The sequence below is a fragment of the Phacochoerus africanus genome, chromosome 11 (assembly GCF_016906955.1).
Source record: "Phacochoerus africanus isolate WHEZ1 chromosome 11, ROS_Pafr_v1, whole genome shotgun sequence".
NCBI classification, from domain to species: domain Eukaryota; kingdom Metazoa; phylum Chordata; class Mammalia; order Artiodactyla; family Suidae; genus Phacochoerus; species Phacochoerus africanus.
The window spans coordinates 71,031,353-71,053,866 of NC_062554.1; the positions used below are offsets into that span (position 1 = coordinate 71,031,353).

Consider the following 22,514-nt stretch of genomic DNA (forward strand, 5'->3'; position numbering starts at 1 on the left):
AATTTCAACAACAGTATCTCTGAATCACAGAACTATGACTTATTTTTATTATTTTCTTATATCTCCTGTAATTGATATAAATTACCTTATAATTAGAAAAAAATTGTTAAATAGTCAACATGACTATTTAAGATCCTAATCCTGACTCTTGCCTGAATGGCACATTAACTGAGCCTCACAGCACTGCAGGCAGAGCCAAGGTTTCCCCCCAAAAGGGGTTCTAGATCGATACTGGACATGAGTAAATGGTAAATTTTTAAGGCCTTGAAGTTCTTTGCCACATATCATCTCAAATTATTTGGCTTAAGTTGTTTTCAAAGCATAAGTAACTTAAGTACTTCTTTTAACTTAAGAAGTAACTTCCTTTAACTTAATTAAAAGAAATTGCCAGCATTGCTCTGAGGAAATGTCTGGTTTAGAGCAGGTTTCCTGAAAGCACTTGAATAACTTAGCTGCTGATGGTGGCAGAGTGAAGCCTAGGATAAATGGGCCCCCTTTCCTCTACTCTGCAGAAGTACGAGGATGGATGGCCTTCTACCTTTCTGCAAACGTACTCTCCTCCTCCCTTCCAGGTGGCACTTCATGGTTTGGTAATTGAGGTCACTTCCCATCTGGATACCTCCCTTGTGGAAGGCCAGTCCTTCCAAGAGGGCAAAGTATCCAAGAACTCGGGTTCACATTTTACTCCCTCTCATCTGGACCCTGGAACAGGTGGAAGTAGTTAGCCTCCATTGGAGCTGAGACCTTTCACTGGATTCCTTCTGAATCACATTGTTCTACAGAATCCACATCTATAGGGGCCCCCAGAAGTGACTCTGGCAAATGATGGCACAATTTAAATTATACTTACCCATCCTTTGGAGTTGAATTAAGCATTTCCACTAAGCACACTCACTCCCAAAACTTCTTCACCTGGTCTGCCACAATGGCTGAAATTCCCACGTAAATTCACTTCTTTGGGCTAAGATCTCCAGGACACCCCTGTTAAAATGCAAAATATATGACACACAAGATGTAACACATAGATTCATCAGCATTGTTCACACTTTAGAGGGGCACAGAAAGAAGCAGAATAGTCTTTCAAAGATCACCAAGACTTTTGAATTCCACTTGGGCACATCCCTGGTAATTCCACTCAAGACAGATCCATGGAATGATACATTTTTAGTCAGTTCTCTTATAATAAAAAGTGATTTTGACAGAAGGATAAAAAATTTTTTTCCTTCCCTATAATATCTAGCAGCTCTGGTGTGGGAAGGATCAAGATGGTGGAGGACTAGGACGGCACGCTCACCTCCCTCAAACACATCAAAAAAACACATCTACATGTAAAACAACTCACACAGAACATCTACTGAATGCTGGCAGAAGAACTTAAACCTCCAAAAAGGTCAAGAAACTCTTGACATAACTGGGTAGGACAAAATTAAAAACGAGAGAGAGAAAAGGAATCAGGACGGGACTAGCATTCCTAAGAGGGAGCTGTGCAGGAGAAAAGGAACCCACATTCTGGGAAGCCACCTAACCTTTGGGAAGATCAGCCAAGTCGGAGGGACCTCAAAGTCGCCAAGACAAGGGCAGCAGCTGGACTGAGGAGGGCAAAGTAGAGTAAGAGCCACACAGATCATCTGCATCACTGCACCAGACACCACAACCTGAGACGCTGGGGCAGGGGCTGGGCACTGAGACTCAGGCTCTGGCTGTCAGTTCTGGGGAGAGGAACTGGAGAGGACTAGGGTTGGCTGTGAGGGGACAGCCTGAGGGGCTAAGGAGCGCTGTGCCATGGGTCGGGGACCGGTGTGCTATGGTTTGGGAAGTGGAATGCCACGGCAGAGTGAACCTGGGAGGAGGTCTGGGCCCACAGGAGAAGCAAGACGCCATTGTTGGGGAGGGTGAGAGGAGGAGGGGCGGGCTCCCATAGGAAACTCCCTGCGCAAGCGTGGGCTCTCAGGGCGGGGCTCGACTGGTGGAGGCCGTTGATGGTGAGAAGCCACTTGCACCTGTTACAGGAGAATGGAGCTTCTTGTGCCGACTACAGGTAGTCGGGTACCTCTTGTGTGGGCTAAGGGAAGTGGGGGGCTAAGTGCGACATGGTGCCTCTTGCATGATCTACAGGTGGCAGGGGCGGACCACAGCAGTCCTTTTAGAGGCCAGAGAGAGGCACGGACTGCCACCACTGGGGGCCTGTGAGTGGGCTCCACCTGTGACCCAGTCACCTCAGGGGTCTGCCAAAAAAAGGAGGGCACTGCAACAGAGCACCACACATTGTTACTCTCACACCCCTGAGAACACCTCCACCCTGCAGCTGCCACTGCCAAATGCTCTGAGCAGCGCCCAGACGCTTGATCATTGTCCCTTCCCAAGACCCTACAACTAGAAGCAGCTGGTGCAGCACCTCCTTTGTGGGCTAATCAGAACAGGGTGCTTCTTGCATGGTCTGCAGGCGGCAGGCAAACTGCCACAGTTATCTCTGATTCCAGAGGTGGGTTTGGCCCACTGCCACTGGGGATACCTGAACAAAAATCACCTGCAACCCCAACCACCTCAGAGGGCACCACAGAGAAGGACATTGTGACCAAACACCACCTGTTGTTGCCCTCGCATCCCTGGGAACACACCCACCCTGCCGCTGCGACTGCCAAATGCTCCAAGCAGTGCCCACACGCTTGATCACTGTCCATTCCCAGGACCCTACAACTAGGAGCATCTGGTGCAGCACTTCCCACGTGGACTAAGCGAGACAGGGTGCTTCTGGCATGGTCTGCAGGTGGCGGGGGCAAACAATCACAGTTATCTCTGACTCCAGAGGTAGGCGTGGCCCACCACCATGGAGGTTCATGAACAGGCACCACTTGCGACCCCAATCACCTGACAGGCACCACAGAGGAGGGCACAGCAATGGAACAACACCTGTTGTTGCTCTCATACCCCTCAGAGCACATCCACCCTGATGATGCCACTGCCGAACACTTCAGGCAGTATCCACATGCTTGATCACTGTCACTTCCCAGGATCCTGCAACTAGGAGCAGCCTGTGCAGCACCTCCTGCATGGGCCAAGTGGGATGAGATGCTTCTTGCATGCTCTGCAGCTGGCAGAGACAAACCACCACAGTTATCTCTGATTCCAGAGGTGGGCTTGGCCCACTGCCACCGGGGGTTCGTTAACAGGCACCACTTGTGGCTCCAGTCACCTCAAGGGCACCGCAGAGGAGGGCATTGTGACCGAACACCACCTGTTGTTGCTCTCACACCCCTGGGAACACACCTGCCCTGCTGCTGCCACTGCCAAACACTCTGGGAAGTGCCCACATGCTTGATCACTGTCCATTCCCAGGACCCTACAACTAGGAGAAGCTTGTGCAGCACCTCCTACATGGGCTAAAAGGGACAGGGTACTTCTTTCTCGGCCTGAAGATGGCAGGGGCAAACCACCACGGTCATCTCTGACTCCAGATATGGGCGTGGCCCACCACAACTGGGGGTCCCTGAACAGGAAGCACTTGGAGCCTCAACTACCTCAGAGGGCACCACAGAGGAGGATATTGTGAGGAACACCACCTGTTGTTGCTCTCACACCCCTGGGAAGAGCACACCCGCCCTGCTGCTGCCACTGCCAAACACTCTGGGCCATGCCCAGACATTTGATCACGGTCTGTCCCCAGGAACCTACAACTAGGAGAAGCTTGTGCAGCACCTCCTACATGGGCTAAAAGGGACAGGGTGCTTCTTGCATGGTCTACAGGTGGCAGGGGCAAACCATAGCAGTTATCACTGACTCCAGAGGTGGGCATGGCCCACTGCCATGGGAGTCCCTGAACAGGAACCACTTGGAGCCCCAACCACCTCAAAGGGCACCACGGAGGAGGATATTGTGAGGAACACCACCTGTTGTTGCTCTCACACCCCTGGGAAGAGTACACCCGCCCTGCTGCTGCCACTGCCAAATGCTCTGGGCAATGTCCAGAAACTTGATCACTGTCCCTTCCCAGTAACCTACAACTAGGAGCAGCAGGTACAGCACCTCCTGTGGGGGCTAAGTGGGACAGGGTGCTTCTTGCATGGTCTACAGGTGGTGAGGGCAAACCATAGCAGTTATCACTGACTCCAGAGGTGGGCATGGCCCGCTACAACTAGGGGCACCTGAACAGGCACCACTTGCAGCACCAATCACCTCAAAGGAGGACACTGCAATCAAATACTACATGCTGTTGCTCTCACTCCCCTAGGAACTCACACACGCTGCTGCCACTACCAAAGGCTCTGGGCACCTTGTCAATCTGCATAAGGCTCATTAACACTTCCCAGGGCCCTGCAACTAGAAGTAGCTTGTGCCACCTTCCTGCAGGTTCTTGATGCTGTTAAGAGCCCAGCAACTGGGCACTGATACAGGCCCTAGCCATTGCCTCCTTCTCCCTGGACACTCAGCACCCTGGGGATAACAGCCTACTCACACCAAAGAAAGACACAGCAAATATCCAAACTCCCATGCCAAAAATAAATATTAACATCCTACAAAATACAAAGGGGTGCCCTTCCATAGAAATTGCTCTCCAAAACTATAGTTTGGATTCCCTAAACTCACAGAAAAAGAAAAATATAAGCAAGATGAAGAAGCTCAGAAATCATTCCCAGTTAAAGGAAAAGGAGAGTTCACCTGAAGCAGCAAACAATGGAACAGACCTCTGCAGCCTGACAAAAATTGAGCTCAAAAGGGTGACAGTGAAAATAATGAAGGAATTAAGGCTGAATATCAATGAATTAAGAGCAGATACGAACAGTAATGCAGATTACTTTAGAAAGGAACTAGAAAATATGAGGAACATAAAAAAAGTATAAACTTCATTTGCAGAGATGCAAACTGAGCTAAAGGCAATAAAGAGAACAATGAATAATGCAGAGGAACGATTTAGTGACATGGAAGATAGAATAATGGAAATCACCCAATCAGGACAGCAGACATAAAAGCAAAAGAAAAACACAAAAGCAATATAAGAGATTTATGGCATAATATAAAGCAGGCCAATCTAGGCATAATAGGGATTCCAGAAGGAGAAGAAAAAAAAGGGGGGGGGGAATGAAAATATATTTGAAGAAATTATGTCTGAAAACTTTCCAAATCAAAAGGAAACTGATATCAAGATACAGGAAGCACAGAGGGCTCCAAACAAGTTGAACCCAAAGAGGGCCACACCAAGACATATTGTAATAAAAATGGCAAAAGTTAAAGATAAAGAGATGATTTTAAAGGCAGCAAGAAAAACAAAGCATTAATTATAAGGGAACCCTCACAAGGATAGCAGCCGATTTCTTGACAGAAGCACTACAGACCAGAAGGGAGTGGCAAGATATATTCAAAGTTCTGAAAAGAAAAAATCTGCAGGCTAGAATACTCTATCCAGCAAGAATATCATTTAAAATAGAAGGGGAAATAAAGAATTTTCCCAACAAACAAAAACTAAGAGAGGACAGCAATACTAAACTATTTCTAAAAGAAATACTGAAAAGACTTCTCTAAATAAAAAAAGAAGTAAGAAGAAATGGGATGGAGGAAACCACAACTGGAAAGCAATCACTTCAATAAGCCAGCATACACCTCTAAAAGTGGGGAAAAAAAGAAAAAAGAAAAACCACTGTGAAAGCAATGATAAACACAAGGAACAGCAAAAGGACAAATATGAAGATTAAAAAAAGACTTCAAAATCATAGAATGTGGGGAAGAAAAGTAAGAAAATCTGACTCTTATTTTAAATAATGCATTTGAGCCTATATGACTATCAGGCTAAAGCAGGCAGATACAAGAAGGGATTCACATACTTAAAAAACAGGGCAACCACAAATCAAAACTAAACATTACATTCACAAAAACAGCAAAAAAAGAATAGACAAGCATAAAATAAATGGAAATCATCCAACCAAAAAAGAAAGGAGAAACATAGAATCAACTGGAAAACAAGCTTTAAAATGGCAATAAACACATATCTATCAATAAATACCTTAAATGTCAATGGAATGAATGCTCCAATCAAAAGATACAGAAAGATAGACTGGATAAAATAGCAAGCCTACAATCTGCTGTCTACAGGAGACTCACCTTAGGGTAAAGGACAAATACAGATTGAAAGTGAGGGGATGGGAAAAGACATTTCATGTCAATGGACAAGACAGGAAAGCAGGAGTTGCAATACTCATATCAGACAAAATAGACTTTAAAATGAAGGCCATAAAGAAAGACATAGAAGGACTATTTATTGGAAAAGGATCCATTCAAGAAGGGGATATTACAATCACCAATATATATGCACCTAATATAGAAGAACCCAGATACCTCCAACATATACCAATAGCCAGAAAAGGAGAAATTGACGGGAATACAGTCATAGTAGGAGACTTTAACACCCCACTCACATCAATGGACAGATCCTCTAGACAGAAAATCAATAAGGCAACAGAGATCCTAAAGGACACAATAGAAAAGTTAGACTTAATCGACATTTTCAGGACATTACATCCGAAAAATCAGAACATACATTCTTCTCAAGTGCGCATGGAACATTATCAAGAATTGATCACAACCTGGGGCACAAAGCTAATCCTAACAAACTTAAGAGTGTAGAAATTATTTCAAGTATCTTCTCTGACCACAATGGCATGAAACTAGAAATCAACCACAGGAAAAGAAATGAGAAAAAACTAACTACATGGAGACTAAACAACATCCTATTAAAAAACCAATAGGTCAATGAGGAAATCAAGAAGGAAATTAAAAAATACCTCAAGACAAATGATAATGAAGACACATCCACTCAAAATCTATGGGATGGCCCAAAAGCAGTGCTCAGAGGGAAATTCGTAGAAATAGAGGCCTTCCTCAAAAAAGAAGAAAAATCTCAAATTGACAACTTAATCCACCACCTAGATGAATTAGAAAAAGAACAACAAACAAAAAAACTTAAGTCAGCAGAGGGAAGGAAATCATAAGGATCAGAGAGGAAATCAATAAAATAGAGATTAAAAAACAATAGTAAAAATCAATAAAACCAAAGCTTGTTCTTTGGAAACGTAAACAAAATTGACAAACCTCTGGACAGACTCCCCAAGAAGAAGAGAGAAAAAACCCAAATAAACAAAAAAAGAAATGAAAAGGGAGAAATCACAACAGATACGCAGAAATTAAAAAAAAATAAAAATAAAAGAATACTATGAACAATTGTATGCCAACAAATTTGACAACCTAGAAGAAATGGACAACTTTCTAAAGATGCACAGCCTGCCAAAACTGAATTAAGAAGAAATAGATCAACTGAACAGAACAATCACTAGAAATGAAATTGAATATGTCATAAAAACAATCCTTACAAATAAGAGTCCAGGACCAGATGGCTTCACAGGTGAATTCTACCAAACATACAAAGAGGAACTTAAACCCATCCTCCTTAAACTTTTTCAAAAGGTTGAAGAAGAAGGAGCACTCCCAAAGACATTCTATGATGCCACTATCACCCTATACCAAAGCCAGACAAAGATACAACCAAAAAAGAAAACTGTAGGTCAATATCTTTGATGAGTATAGGTGCAAAAATTCTCAGCAAAATTTTAGCCAACTGAATCAAACAACATATAAAAAACATCATACAACACAACCAAGTGGGATTCATCCCAGGGTCACAAGGATGGTTCAACAGATGCAAATCAATCAATGTCATACACCACATTAACAAAAGAAAAGTCAAAAACCACATGATCATCTCAAGAGATGCAGGAAAAGCATTTGACAAGGTCCAACATCCATTCATGATCAAAACTCTTACCAAAGTGGGTATAGAGGGAACATACCTTAACATAATCAAAGCCACTTACAACAAACCCACAGCAAATGTAATACTCCATGGAGAAAAGCTGAAAGCCTTCCCACTAAAATCTGGAACAAGTCAAGGATGTCCACTCTCACCACTGTTATTCAACATAGTATTGGAAATTCTAGCCACAGACAAACAAAAGAAATAATTTAAAAGGTATCCAAGTTGGAAGAGAAGGGGTACAATTGTCACTAGATGCAGATGACATGATACTATGTATAGAAAACCCTAAGGACTCAACCCCAAAACTACTCGAACTGATCAACAAATTCAGCAAAGTAGCAGGATATAAGATAAACCTTCAGAAATCAGTCGCATTTCTGTATACTAACAAAGAAATATTAGGAAAGGAATAAAAAAACACAATATCTTTTAAAATGGCACCCCAAAAAATCAAATACCTGCGAATAAGCCTGACCAAGGATGTGAAAGACATATGCTGAGAACTATAAAACACTAACCAAGGAAATTAAAGAGAATGCAAAGAAATGGAGAGATATTTCCATGCTCCTGAGTGGGAAAAATTAATCTTGTAAAAATGGCCATACTACCCAAAGCAATCTACAGATTCAGTGCAGTCCGTATCAAATTACCCATGACATTTTTCACAGAACTAGAACAACCAATCCAAAAATTTAAAAGACCCAGAATTGCCAAAGCAATCCTGAGGAACAAAAACCAAGCAGGAGTCATCACTCTCCCAGACTTCAGGCAATATTACGAAGCCACAGTAATCAAGACAGTGTGATACTGATACCAAAACAGACATAGAGACCAATGGAACAGAGTAAAGAACCCAGAAATAAACCCAGACACCTATGATAAATTAATCTTTGACAAAGGAAGCAGGAATATAAAATGGGAAAAAGTCTTTTCAGCAAGGGGTGCTGGTAAAACTGGACAGCTGCATATAAATCAATGAACTGGAACACCATGCACAAAAATAAACTCAAAATGGTTTAAAGACTCAAATATAAGACAAGACACCATCAAGAACTCTTAGAAGAGAACACAGGAAAAACATTCTCTAACAAAACCTTATAAATGTTTTCTCAGGTCAGTCTCCCAAAGCAATAGAAATTAGAGCAAAAATAAACCAATAGGACCAAATCAAACAGACAAGCTTTTGCACAGCAAAGGAAACCAAAAAGAAAACAAAAAGACAACTTACAGAATGGGAGAAAATAGTTTCAAATGATGCAACTGACAAGGGCTTAATCTCTAAAATATACAAACAACTTATACAACTCAACAGCAAAAAAGCCAACAACCCAAAGGTAAAATCAGCAAATACCTGAATAGAAATTTCTCCCAAGAAGATATACAGACGGCCAACAAGCACATGAAAAAATGCTCAACATCACTGATTATTAGAAAAATGCAAATCAAAACTACCATGAGATACCAACTCACACCAGTCAGAATGGCCATCATTAATAAGTCCACAAATAACAAATGCTGGAGAGGGTGTGGAGAAAAGGAAACCCTCCTGCAAGGTTGGTGGGAATATTAACTGGTACAACCACAATGGAAAAAGGTATGGTAATACCTCAAAAAACTATACATAGAGCTCCTATATGACCCAGCAATCCTCACTCTTGGGCATGTATCTGGACAAAACTTTCCTTCAAAAAGACACATGCACCCGCATGTTCCTTGCAGCACTATTCACAATAGCCAAGATGTGGAAACAGCCTAAATGTCCATCAACAGATGATTGGATTAAGAAGATGTGGGGTATATATACACAATGGAATAATACTCAGCCATCAAAAGGAACAAAATAATACCATTTGCAGCAACATGGATGGAACTAGAGACTCTCATCCTGAGTGAAGTAAGTCAGAAAGAGAAAGACAAACACCACATCCTACCATTTATATCTAGAATCTAATATAAGGCACAAATGAACCTTTCCACAGAAAAGAAAATCAAGGACATGGAGAACAGACTTGTGGTTCCCAACGGGGAAGGAGAGGAAGTAAGGATGTATTGGGAATTTGGGGTTAATAAATGCAAACAATTGCCTTTGGAATGGATAAGCAATGAGATCCTTTTGTATAGCACTGGAAACTGTATCTAGTCACTTATGATGGAGCATGATAATGTGAGAAAAAGGATGTATAGATGTATGTGTGACTGGGTCACTTTGCTGTACAGTAGAAAACTGACAGAACACTGTAAACCAGCTATAATGGAAAAAATAAATATCAATTATTAAAAAAAAAAAGGTCTAGCAGCTCTGAAATGACATTATCGGGACTCACAACTTGCATCTACATTTGACAGTTGGAACCACTTCACCTGGTCTGTCTGGATATACAAGCTAGGGTTGAGTCTTTTTTGAGGAATAAAATGTGTGCCTCCTGCCTATATAAAATATTCTCTTGTATTAACTGCCAACGACCCCAGTGAGCACAAAAGTGGCACCTTTGAGAAGTGCACCTCTATGGTCTCCAAAGAGTGACAATGAAACAAACAAACTTGGTCACAGTTTTGCAGGCTCGCTGACTGCCCAGGGCATTTCAAAATGTTCTGGGAAGAGGCAGGTTCTACCTCATGCCTTTTGGGTTTGACACTGATGACTCTGGAGAACAGATCTAACTTTGCCATGAATCAAAGCCATCTTTATAAAATATCAAGAATTTTGTTTCCTAAGATGAACCAGTACCAGGAATGGGAGGAGTTTACTGCCTGCCTACAAGAAGCATGAGGCCTTCAAGACTCTAAGGACAACATAAGCTAATAGAAATTCTAAATAAAACTTTCAGAGTTCCTCAGAAATAAGCACTATATAAATAAAATGGCATAGATCACCTGATGTTTTAAAACATATTTTGGACCCTTGTGTATTTTGCCGCACTGATTCTAGATATTCTGTGAATGTGTCTACACTGTGAGCTTCTTGTGTGTCATGAGCTCGTTACCTCCTCCACCCCATTATTTCCACCAACACTTTCTTCTTCTCTTAACCACCCATCATCTCATCTTCCTTAAACCTGACATGTGCAGCCTCCTCCAGAGGCATACTCCATCCATCAAGTTTCCTTTTATAGTCATGTTTGAAAACACTCATTTATCTTTAAAATAATTTAGATATTTAACATATAAATTATAGTTTTCTCCAAGAATAAAATGAGCCCTAAATCTCTTTTTCCCCCCCAAATAAGAGTATAAAAACTAGATTTTTTTGAGTCTCGCAAATACATAATACTACTTATTTCTGTCCCACGAAACAGCGCTTTGACATCAACCCCTGGGCATGCCATGCAAAGCCACATTTGGTGGATAACCCCTATGTGACAGATAGTGAGAGGCCATGCTCCTCCCTGCCCAAGGTAGAAGATTATCCTGCCTAATTGGCTACCATATGTGGGCCTCACTAGAAGAACTTGCAAGTGCTATACATGGCAAAGAATGTATTTCTGATAATATTTCAGTTAGGTTTGGACCAAGGCCAGGAGTCTCTCTGGCAGACTAGAGCCACTTTACCAGCACTTTACTTTTAGCAAGAAGATTTGTGATAAGGAAATATAAACAAGACATCTAGGATCAAAAGGTCACCCTACCCACCTCCTCACCCAACTCTTCCACCTCTTTTCAAGCATGAAGAAACTTTCCCAGGCAATTAGTCATGACCTCTTTTCTACCTCAGTCTTTTTCCTACTGGTTTTTACTAAGAAAGTTGGCTTCAAGGGCTTTGGAAATTCAGGGTCAATTTTTGGAAGATTTTTTTTTTTTTAAGATGTGAATACAAGTACAACTTCATCTGGTTTACCACAACATTTCTTCCCTTAACATACATATTGTGCTTTTTAAATTCATTTTCATTATTTAAAAATGTTTAATGAAAGGAAAGCTTGCAGAATACAGATAATAACAATGCTTGATTTAAAATAGTTTCTGAGAAAAGGAATAAAGATATCATTTTCTGTGTATTATTTTGTTTTGTTGCTTAATAGGCTCAAGATCTGTGATTTTCCAAAGCCAATGAGAGACAAAGGTGCCAATTTTTGAGGCTGGTTTGAAATTCTACTTTAACCAATACTAAGTGAGGAGCCACAGCCCCTATGAATAACAGACTCACAAAGAATTAAAGTTGGACATTACATTAGAAAACATCTGCACAACTCTCTTACTTTAGGGATGTGGAGAAATCCAGGCCTGTGAATGCTAAGCATCCTTAGATGCAGTCCTACAAGAGGCTTAGCACTGGCACAGGAGGCTGCTCCTTTGGATCCTCCCTAGACAAATGACCCCGAGCAAAATGTATAACTTCTGTAAGCCTCAGCTTGCTCATCAGTAAGATGGGGCTGATAATCATACAAGCCTCATATGGGTCATGAGGAATGAACAAGTTAATAAAAATAAAGCACTTAGTCTGGTACAGCGGAAGAACTGAATAAATACACGATACACTATTATTGCGAGAAGCAGGATTGAAGGACAAATCAGAGTAAGAGAGCTAATAGTTTTTTATTTTCTGATTATCTTCCTCTAAGAACTGACCATCAATGGAGTAACAAGAACATTTTTCAGACCATACAGTTCAGGAAAATCTCTAGTATGATAGAAATATTTTGATGTAAACTGGAACTTCACTAAATATTAGAGAGATAGTAAATCTGGGGGTTAAAAGCATGGACTCTTGAGCTATATGGCCTGAGAGCTCAAATTCCTTCTCTCCTACTTTCTAGTCGTGAAATTTTAACTTAACTTCTCTGTGATTCATTTTCCTCTTCCACAAAAGGGGATAATAATAGCATCTATCTCACATTGTTTTTGTAAAAATGAATTGAGTTAATATTTGGAAATCACCACAGTGTATATGTGCTATAATGTATTAGGTATTATTATTATTATTACTATTATTATTACAAGGCTGTCTTGCAAACCATCCAAGATATTTTTATATTGGAAGCACCCAAAGAGAATAATTTTACTTCTAACACCATCCAGAATCATGGATTCCAATAATGGGATTATACTGAGACACCAGCTTATAAATCTATTGCTCCAATTCTATTCTTAACAGTAATTCAAAAAGTAATTCATTGGAATTTTTGGAATGTCTGATTCTGAAAAGCATAGGGTGACCTAAAGATAACAGTGTGGAAATAGAATTTGACTCATCCTTACCTTTGGAGGTAGTACTCGTCACCTTCTCTTGGCCGAGGCAACCCTGATAGACTGCTGGTAATACAGCAGAGAGGACTTTCTATTTAGTAGAATTTAATCATCTTTTCTGGTTTTGTTATTGGGAATCATAGCATTTGTAGGTAGTGAGACACTAGTCCGACCATTTTACAGATGAGGAAACCAAGATCTAAAAAGGTAAAAGTGACAGCCAACATGCAGCTGGTAAGTAATTAAGACCATTGGGGATAATATTTTAAGAACATTACATTTCCTTCTCTAGTCATCAGAGAGAGCTCCAGCTTCACACTATAAATCTGATTAACTGGATCCATATTTTATAAATAAGGAGCTTAAATTGTAGTCGTATTTCACCCAGTTGAACTTCAGATTACTTCAGATGAAAGTAATGCATCTTTTGGATATCAGACTCTTGCTTAAAAATTTATGTACTTTAAAATTCCTGTTACAGAGAACATAAACAGTACATTGAGTTTGATCAGTCAGTGAAAAATTAATCTCAGGGGGTAAATGTTTCATCTTCCAGGGCATCAGAGAACTAAATAACAAGCAATTTACTAAATTCCATCCTGGTCCTAAAATCATCTGTTTATGTAACATGGATGAGTTGCTTATTCATAGAGGCTGGTCACTCCCTGTCACTCCTTGAAGGACCACCTCTCCTGATAGTCGTCACAGTATATCACTGTATGTATTCACTGTGATTCATGTATGCAAACTGCAGCTTTTTTTTAACTTGAAATTCAGAGTTGTTAATTATACCTCTTAGCTAATAAGACACCATCATTTACTCTCACAAGGCCTTTATCATGTTTTTATTGATTTTATTGTTTTCTCCTTAACTTCTCATCATAACTTCCATTCCCAGGAGCTCCTGCTCTGGCTGAGTGGGTTAAGAACCACCGTAGAGTCTGTGAGACTGCAGGTTCAATCCCTGGCCTCACTCAGTGGATTAAGAATCCAGCATTGCTGCAAACTGCAGTGTAGGTCCCAAATGAGGCTTGGATCCTGCATGGCTGTTGCTGTGGCATAGGCCTGAAGCTACAGCATTAATTTGACCCCTAGCCCAGGAACTTCCATATGCCACAGGTGCAGGCTTAAAAAAAAATAATAATAATAATAATAAATAATTTCCATTCCCCTCGCTGCTTGATGCATCCACACAAATGTTCATAAAACAAGTGTATTTAGGTATTTTTGTATCTTGGAGAAGTATGTAATGTTTGTGTTGTATGTATTTAATGTATGTACATCTAACTGTGCTATAGGGCTTTTTTTTTTCTTTTTTCACTCAACATATGTTTTTAAGATCTAGCTATGTTGCTTTATGTAATTTAGATAATTAATTCTGAGTGGTACACAGAGGTCCACTACATATGCATATCTCATAATTCCATTAATTCATTCTCCTAGCAATGTACACCTCAGTTGCATCCAACTTTTTACCCTCCCAAATAAACATACTCATACATATTCCCTTATAGTCCTGTGTAAGAGTGGCTCTAGAGTATATACTGAGATGATCAGATTTCTCTAAGTACTTCCAAGAAACTCCCCAGAACAGCTGCATCAGGTTAGACTTCCAGTAACAGAGGAAGAAAGTTTCCCAGCTCCCTCACCAATAATCGGTATTATCTGACTTTCTGATATCCATCCATCTGAAGGGTGGTGGAATGGTTTTGCACCTATTCTAGACACCAGTTCTCCAAAATGCTTGTGCCTGCTTGCTTTGGTTCATGAGGACCTCTGGATCCTGTACATGCCTTGTTCAGGCCCTGGGCAACAAGCAGTACTATCTCAGGACCATCTAGGTAGACTCTTCCCTCACAACCTGCTCTACTGTTTTGAGGGCCATGTTGATCTCAGAACTTCTCTTAGAGGCTTTCATTCTCCCCTCAGGAAAGAGAGGAATTCCAGGTTCTCCTAAAACCTTTCTGGATAGTTCTACTCATCCTATGGGAGTTTTCATGCATGGACCCTGTACTCAAATGCTAAGCTCTTGCCCTTCTCCCTCCCCACCTCCCTCCCTCCTTTCCTTCCTTCTTTCCCTACTCTCTACTCCCTCTGCCTCTAAGAATTTAAAGGGTTTTCAACTTCTCCATTTTGACTGTGAAGACCTGTCTCCCTTTCTTATCCTCCCCATCCCCAGATGACGTTCTCCCTGTTTTTCCTGGGGGCAGAAATGGATGAAAAGCAATGGTGAGGGTGGACTGTATTACTACAAGGGGTAAAGACATCAGAGAATTTTGAAGAGTATTGTCTGCATGCACTTACCATCCATATAAATAACATTTTAACCATCCCAGAGTACTTTTAAACATCATTTGACCCTTAAAAACCTAAATAGCAAAATCGTTATTACTCACAAACAAAAATAGAAATCAAGACGAGAAAAGTTAAAAGAATTTTGTGCCATAATAAAATAGATGACCCACATATAAACTATTCTAGAAGAATTCATACGTCTTTTACAATTTTTTCTCCTAAATATATCAGAAAACCTTTTTAGAACAGCAAAATCTCCCCATGTTCTCTTCTGTAGATCTGGTCATCTGAGCCAAAAGGAAATTCTGGCACAAAAATGAAGACTTTGTCTCTGCTTTACAGCAAGAACTTAATGCTTTGCTTAAGCATTTACAAGAACCTCTAGCTTCTTCTGTTGTCAGTAATTCTTTTATAATTAAAATTATAAAATTAAAAAATATTCTAAAATATAATCATCGCTGTTATATTTAGAACTAGCAAACTGGTCATTTTATCAGTCTATATTGTACTTGCTCAATTATATTTACTCTAACAAAGATTGTGGACTTGAATAGTTTTGTGGAATAATCACTTTAAATGCCTAATTATTTGAGTATGGACCTATTTTACTTATATAATTGTGCATATTTTTTTGGTAATTTAAGCTCCAAATTTTTACTTTTTAAAATATAGAGAGGCAACGTATTTTTCCACATACTTCCATAACAATTTTTTTAAGTTAAATATATTTGGAGGGTACTTTTTAATACCCGAAGTGAGCATTTTCTGCAAGGTGGTTAACAAAAACCATCTCTGCTTAAAGAGAAGCAGTGTGAGTAGTGAAAGAGACAGACCAGGTTATAAATCCTAGTTTTCCACAACCTACCAGTTGTGTGGCTTTAGGCAAGTGACTTAATTCTCAAACTTGTTTTCTCATCTATAATAAAGGAATAATACTACTTATGCTGAAGGGTTAATGCAAGGATTCAATGAACTCATGTATGCACAATGAACTCATGTATGCACAATGTCTAGTACTAATAATGCTAGTTTTATTTTTTTTTCCACTAGAAAAAAATAAACAGACTCATCAACACCACTGGTTGTGCTCAAAAATCTACAGTAAAAATACTGCAGAGATTATTTCACCTTTGAAATGAATGACAGAAACAAGCATTTGTGTGCCTTGTTGTCCAAATATGTGGCTTGGTTTTGCCCTTTGCACACAGTAGGAACATGTATGCTGACAAAAGAGGCATTGATAAATGAATGTAAACTCTACACGAGCCTAAAATATAAGCAATTAACACAACAGAGAGTGTCATTTGGGTGAGTTTCACCCAAATAAAGCTGTATGTGGAGCATACTCTTATTCCCCTCTATTTTGTGCATACACGAAGTATCCTTCAAAGTCAAGGAGAGTGTCTTACATGGGTGAGATACCTAAAGACCAAAGAAATATGAGGCAAAAAACTTGACCTGTGTGTGTTTGTTTTGGCTGCATATGGAAGTTTCTGGGCCAGGGATCAAACCCTCACCACAGCAGCAACCCGAGCCACTACAGTGACAATGCCACATCTTTAACCTTTTGTGCCACAAGGGAATTCCCAGTCTTCTAAGGGATAAGCAAGTATTTAATGCAGACATTATTTCTTATAGGGCTGAGAACAACTTTTTTTTAGAGTCATCCAAAAGACTAAAACTCAAAGACCTCATGTAAATCTTATGCAATATGGGCTTTCCTTATGCAAACATATTAAAATATTTCAGAATTGCTTTTGTCCATAACTTACACACTGCAATCTTGCTAGAAAGAAAAAAATAAATCCTACCCTCTGTATGGAATAGTCCAAACAATAACATCTCACTTTTATTCCAAGAAAATAGGAATAGACAAATCCAGGATGATAATTAACCAAAATAAAAGCTTCCCTCAACAACCGTCCACACTCCTGCCCTGATCCAGAGCACAGGCCTAAGAAGAAAGATAACAGTGTTTAAGCTGAATTTACCACAGTGTGGAACAACATTTAAAGCTTCTCTTTCAGCCCAGAAAGCAGTTGGGCAGGAAAGGGAACCCATACCCAAAATGTATAGTCAAGCACAAAGTATTTCTTGAAGGTCTTTAGAATACAGAACATTCTCCAAAGCCCTCTGGGGGACCCTATTAAAGACTGATGAGACATAAAGCCTACCTTCAGAATACCGTCAGTTTTTCCCATTGGGCTCGATCCTCTCAACATCTCAGTTCTAAGCAGGGCATAAGCAGTTTATAGTAAACCTGCCTAGAAAACCCATAGATTTTGGAGCCAAATCTAGACTGGGCTGTGCCACAACCATAAGGCAATATATTAGGTTACACCTGACAAACTATGCTTCCCTCTTATAAATGAACCAGTTGTTCCTCAGTTTAGGTCCAGGAGATCACTGAGTTTATAATAAAATGCAGTGGGTGGAAAGAGAATAAAGGCTAAGATCCAAAATGGGTATTAGGACATGGGGGCTGAGGTGACTGGAAAGTATAGATCAGTAGAATGATGGAGTGATAATTGTTGAGAAAGAAAAAGCAAAAGATTAAAGGATATTGTCATAGTGATTGTGCCTGAGGAAAGGAATCTGCCTTTAAATAAGAGTTTACAATTGTTACATTACTTTCAAGTCTATAAAAGAAAGAAAACCATCATAACAGATCTCATTTCTTATTCACTACCATGTGCCAGGTACATACATAGCTGTCCCTCACATCCGTGGGAGATTAGTTCCAGGACCCCTGCAGACACCAAAATTCAAGTTAAAAAATGGTGTAGTGCAGTTGGCCCTTCGTATCAGTGGGTGTGGAACCCACAAATAGGAGGGCCAACTCTATGAACTTACTTTTTTTTTTTTTTTGTCTTTTTGCAATTTCTTTGGGCCGCTTCCACGGCATATGGAGGTTCCCAGGCTAGGGGTTGAATCAGAGCTGTAGCCACCGGCCTATGCCAGAGCCACAGCAACGCGGGATCCGAGCGGCGTCTGCAACCTACACCACAGCTCATGGCAACGCCGGATCGTTAACCCACTGAGCAAGGGCAGGGACCGAACCCGCAACCTCATGGTTCCTAGTCGGATTTGTTAACCACTGCGCCACGACAGGAACTCCTCTATGAACTTACTTAATCTTCACAACAACCCTGGCATGTTTATTTATTATTATCATGCCCCTTTTTCAGAGGAGGAAAGTGAGGCACAGAGAGGTGAAAGTCACATGGCTAGTAAATGGCAGAGGAAGGATAAAAACTCAGATAGTCAAGCTCAGAGCCCATTTGCTTCACCATTGCCTTTCAACAGAGAAAGCTGGGACCTATGATTCTTGGCTTAGCCCATATCTTAATAGCTCATGCTTGTGTCCAAGTCTCTTGGTTACCACTAGGAAGCAGGGACCCCAGGGTAGCATGGTGGTCCTCTCTAACCTCTCAGCTTCTGAACATCACCCCATCACCACACACAGTAGGAAACAAGCCCTCTTTCAAGCCAGAGCCAGTGTAAGGTATGGTTTATGAAAGGGTCCTATTTGGTTCTTTCTGTTTGACCCCCTATTAAGTCCCCATAAAGCTTCCTGGTGAAAGAAAAGCTTCCTTAATAAGAAATTCCCCATGAGGGCAAACCTGTCATTCTATCAGGCCAGATTGTCATGGAAACTTTTATAAAGTGGAGCCCAACACTTGAGTCTTCAGGCTGCAGAAGAATCCATGCAGTTGTTCTTTTGTAAAATTATACAGATTTATTCATTGCAACAAGTGAGGCAATGACACAAGTTCCTTTTACTGATGAATAGAATTGGAACCTAATGAGAGGAACACAGTCAGAATTTTATTTGTCAAATCTCATGCCACTCGGCTAGCCCTCATACTGCAGTCTTCAAACAACCCAAAGAATGCATTTTAAAAACAATAATCACTAGACCAGAATTATAAAGTAATTGTGAACTGGGAAAAAAATGCATTGCTCTTTGAACTACTGCTTGGACATCTTAATGTAAATAATAACAGGGACTTTTCTTCTAAAGCAGGAGTGAGCAATCTACAGCCCTTTGGCCAAATTTGGCTCATTGCCTGTTTTTGTACAACCCAAAGCTGAAAATGGTTTTTGCATTTTTAAATGGTTGAAAAAAGATCAAAGCAAGAACATGTTAAAATCACATAAAAGGTAATATATAATACCTAAAGTTTTGTTGGAACACAGGCATGCTCATTCATTTACTTACTGTCTATTGCTGCTTTCGCACTACAAAGGCACAAAGCCTAATACTAAATACTATCTGGCTCGTTACAGACAAAGTTTGCCAACCCCTTTCTTAAGTGATAAATGATAAATATATTGCCCTGAAAATTTTCTCATGGTCTAATTATCAAATTATAATTTTTAATCACTAGAAAATAGTGAAGTATTTTGTGACCTATCCCACTAATTAATTTCTAAAACTCTGTTCTAAGTAGACATTGCAACCTATTATTCACCCTAATGATAAGTTGCGATCCCTTAATTGTTTCAAGGGGCGTGTTTTCTCTTACACTAAAATGATGTCTAACTGATACAAACCAGGGCCTTTCTTCAAACGCCTGAGTGAAGTAAAGCAGAAAACATCCCAAGCACACATACACTCACTTGGCAGGAACATTTTGCTGCTAAGCTTGAAACCAAAACAATTAAAGCCAGTAAAGACAGAGCACGTGGGCTTCTGTTCCTGCTGCTTGCTTGCTTGTTCCAAAATCCTCAAATCCAGACATTTTTTTGTGCAGCTTTTCATTAAGCATTTCAAAAGGGAAACAGGGTACAAGGCTTCTTTTGAAACTATAAGGTTTGCTGGTGGTGTTGTTTATGCCTGCCCTTTGACGGTGGCTAAGTATTGTATTGATATTTCTCTTTAAAAGGAATAATCTATCACAGGAGTTGACTGTCTTGTCACCCTTTTACACACATATTTGCAGTGGACTATCATCTGCAGATTAAGTACAGTTCTCATCCGCACTGCTCCCCAAACACAGGCCTCTAGAATTCTTCCAAATCTGGCATCATCATTGACTTCCAAAGTTGCTCCCTAAGCAAAGGCTTTGGAGAAAGACACAAAACAGACTCACCAATTATAATTCAGACATCTCCTAGGACTTCATAAATGTGCTGCAATAAATTATGTTACCTCCTGAGTTAACATAAATCTTTTATTTGTATTCAAGCAGCAACTTCTTCATGGGAGGTACTGGCATGCGCGAGCCCCCCCGACTAAGGGCCTGGGCGTCTGAGATCCAGTCCCAGGTCCTCTTTGTACCCACAGCATAAACTGGGACATTAGAGAATATGTTCTACTCTTGGTCAATTTCACGTTGTTCAAATATGTTTTAAAGTTTTTCAGAATTCTCTGGAGACATCTGTCCCAGGATCTTAATCAGAAAATTATTCATGACTCAAAGGATCCCAAAGAGTCCTTCAAAGAAGCTAAAGAAACTGCAGAAGCTCAGTCAACAGCCCTAAAAGCTGTTCTAAAACATCATTCCAATCAGATGTAATATCTTTCCCAAACAAATTGGAAAATGTTATCTCTGACTTACATTCAATGGCTTTGAGATATATTATTTACTCTAGTCCAGAAATATATTAGTTGATTTTTAAAAGGAGTTTTCAAAAGAAATAGGCCAGCAAGAAAATCTACCTAGCCAACAAAAATTTTTATTGGTTCTACTGAATATCTCATGCTTCTGTTTGTCTCTGCAAGCTGTTACTAACTCTATATAAGGCAAGGAAGAGAAATATCTCTTGACCACAAAACCAGATTTTTTTGTTAAAAACTGAGCTAAAGGGACTTTTAAAAAGTTGGGGGAGGCAGCACATATTTAATTAGACCTAGGCGTGTTGCCTGATTTTCATTAGGCCCCTGCCATTTCATTTGGCCCACTCTAAGTACTTTTAGGCCACTGGGCACGAAGGCCAGTACTTATTTTCACGGCTGTTTCAATTCATCAAGAAAATCCTTTGAAAGATGAAAGACACTCCACATTTTTTCACCTGTTGTTCTTTCTTGTGTGCCTGTCACTTCACTAGCCATACTTGCTTCAAGCCAAACCAAATGATTTCCAAACCTCTACAGCATGCCTTTGAAGATCTGAAGTTAAGTATTTTCTTATGCTGACCAATATAGCTTCCAAATAAGGAATAAAAAATAACGTAGTCCTGAAGTTATTTTTTTAAATACCAGAAATGCAAAAACACATTCCAGTATGTGCACAAAAGCAAAATTCCTCTTCCCCAAGTTGAGAAGTCATGTGCCAAACACACCTGATGTTCATTACCACACCCATAGCACATTGCTTATGTATGACAAAGTTCCTGCAAAGACCATATGCTCTTTTTATTATTACCACTTCATGGAGTTTTCCCAGGCTCTCTAGAAAAAGTATTTTATAAGACCAGCCCAGTGAGTGGGCTCACCTTACTACACTGATGAAATTTGGTTTGCTATTTACTTGATTAGCAATAAACATCTCTCCTTATTTCCAACAGCACAGCAATTAGGACCCTGATCTGTCATCACTAGCCTCAAGTTTTGGCTTTCATCAAAAGGAAAGGAACTCACCAAGAAAAAAGAACACTGTTCTACCTTCAAGCTAAAAATGGGTCTGTCTTCTAAACAATATGCACTTTCACTCAGCTCCAGCAAAACTTCTTCAAGCAGCTTATAAGGAAGATACTAAGGGAAGTAACAATAGACCCTAGTTTTAGGTACTGGTTTAGCTGACAGAGGTGCAAACAAGCAAAAGCCGATATCGGAAAGGAGAAAATACAATCTAGTTAATATAAGAGGAAACAAAGCCTCACTAATTCGCTGATTCTTTTTGAGGGAGTCCAAAACAGATAAAACCACTGCACACAGAGAATACATCTAAACTTCCGGAAACTTTTCTACACCAAAGGCTTTATTTTAAAAGTTCTGACGTTTACATTAAATAGGTATTATTAGAAAACCACGGAGTTCCCGTCGTGGCGCAGTGGTTAACAAATCCGACTAGGAACCATGAGGTTGCGGGTTCGGTCCCTGCCCTTGCTCAGTGGGTTAACGATCGGGCGTTGCCGTGAGCTGTGGTGTAGGTTGCAGACACGGCTCGGATCCTGCGTTGCTGTGGCTCTGGCGTAGGCTGGCAGCTACAGCTCCGATTCGACCCCTAGCCTGGGAACCTCCATATGCCGCAGGAGCGGCCCAAAGAAATAGCAAAAAAAAAAAAAA

The 22,514-nt window shown here is 40.4% G+C and overlaps 1 protein-coding gene across 4 annotated transcripts in view; it reads right to left on the minus strand.

Annotated features, from left to right (window-relative positions):
- Positions 1–22,514, minus strand: part of MTERF1 (mitochondrial transcription termination factor 1) — a 567,546-nt gene that overhangs the window by 416,314 nt on the left and 128,718 nt on the right. For 3 of the 4 annotated variants that reach the window (XR_007130659.1, XR_007130662.1, XR_007130663.1), the window contains exons 1-2: positions 12,998–13,180; positions 851–981 (exon numbers count right to left, since the gene is read on the minus strand). The gene's annotated coding sequence lies outside the window, so the exon portion shown is untranslated. Of the gene's footprint in view, positions 1–850; positions 982–12,997; positions 13,181–22,514 lie in introns of those variants that run through there. The other variant, XR_007130660.1, reaches the window with a different exon arrangement.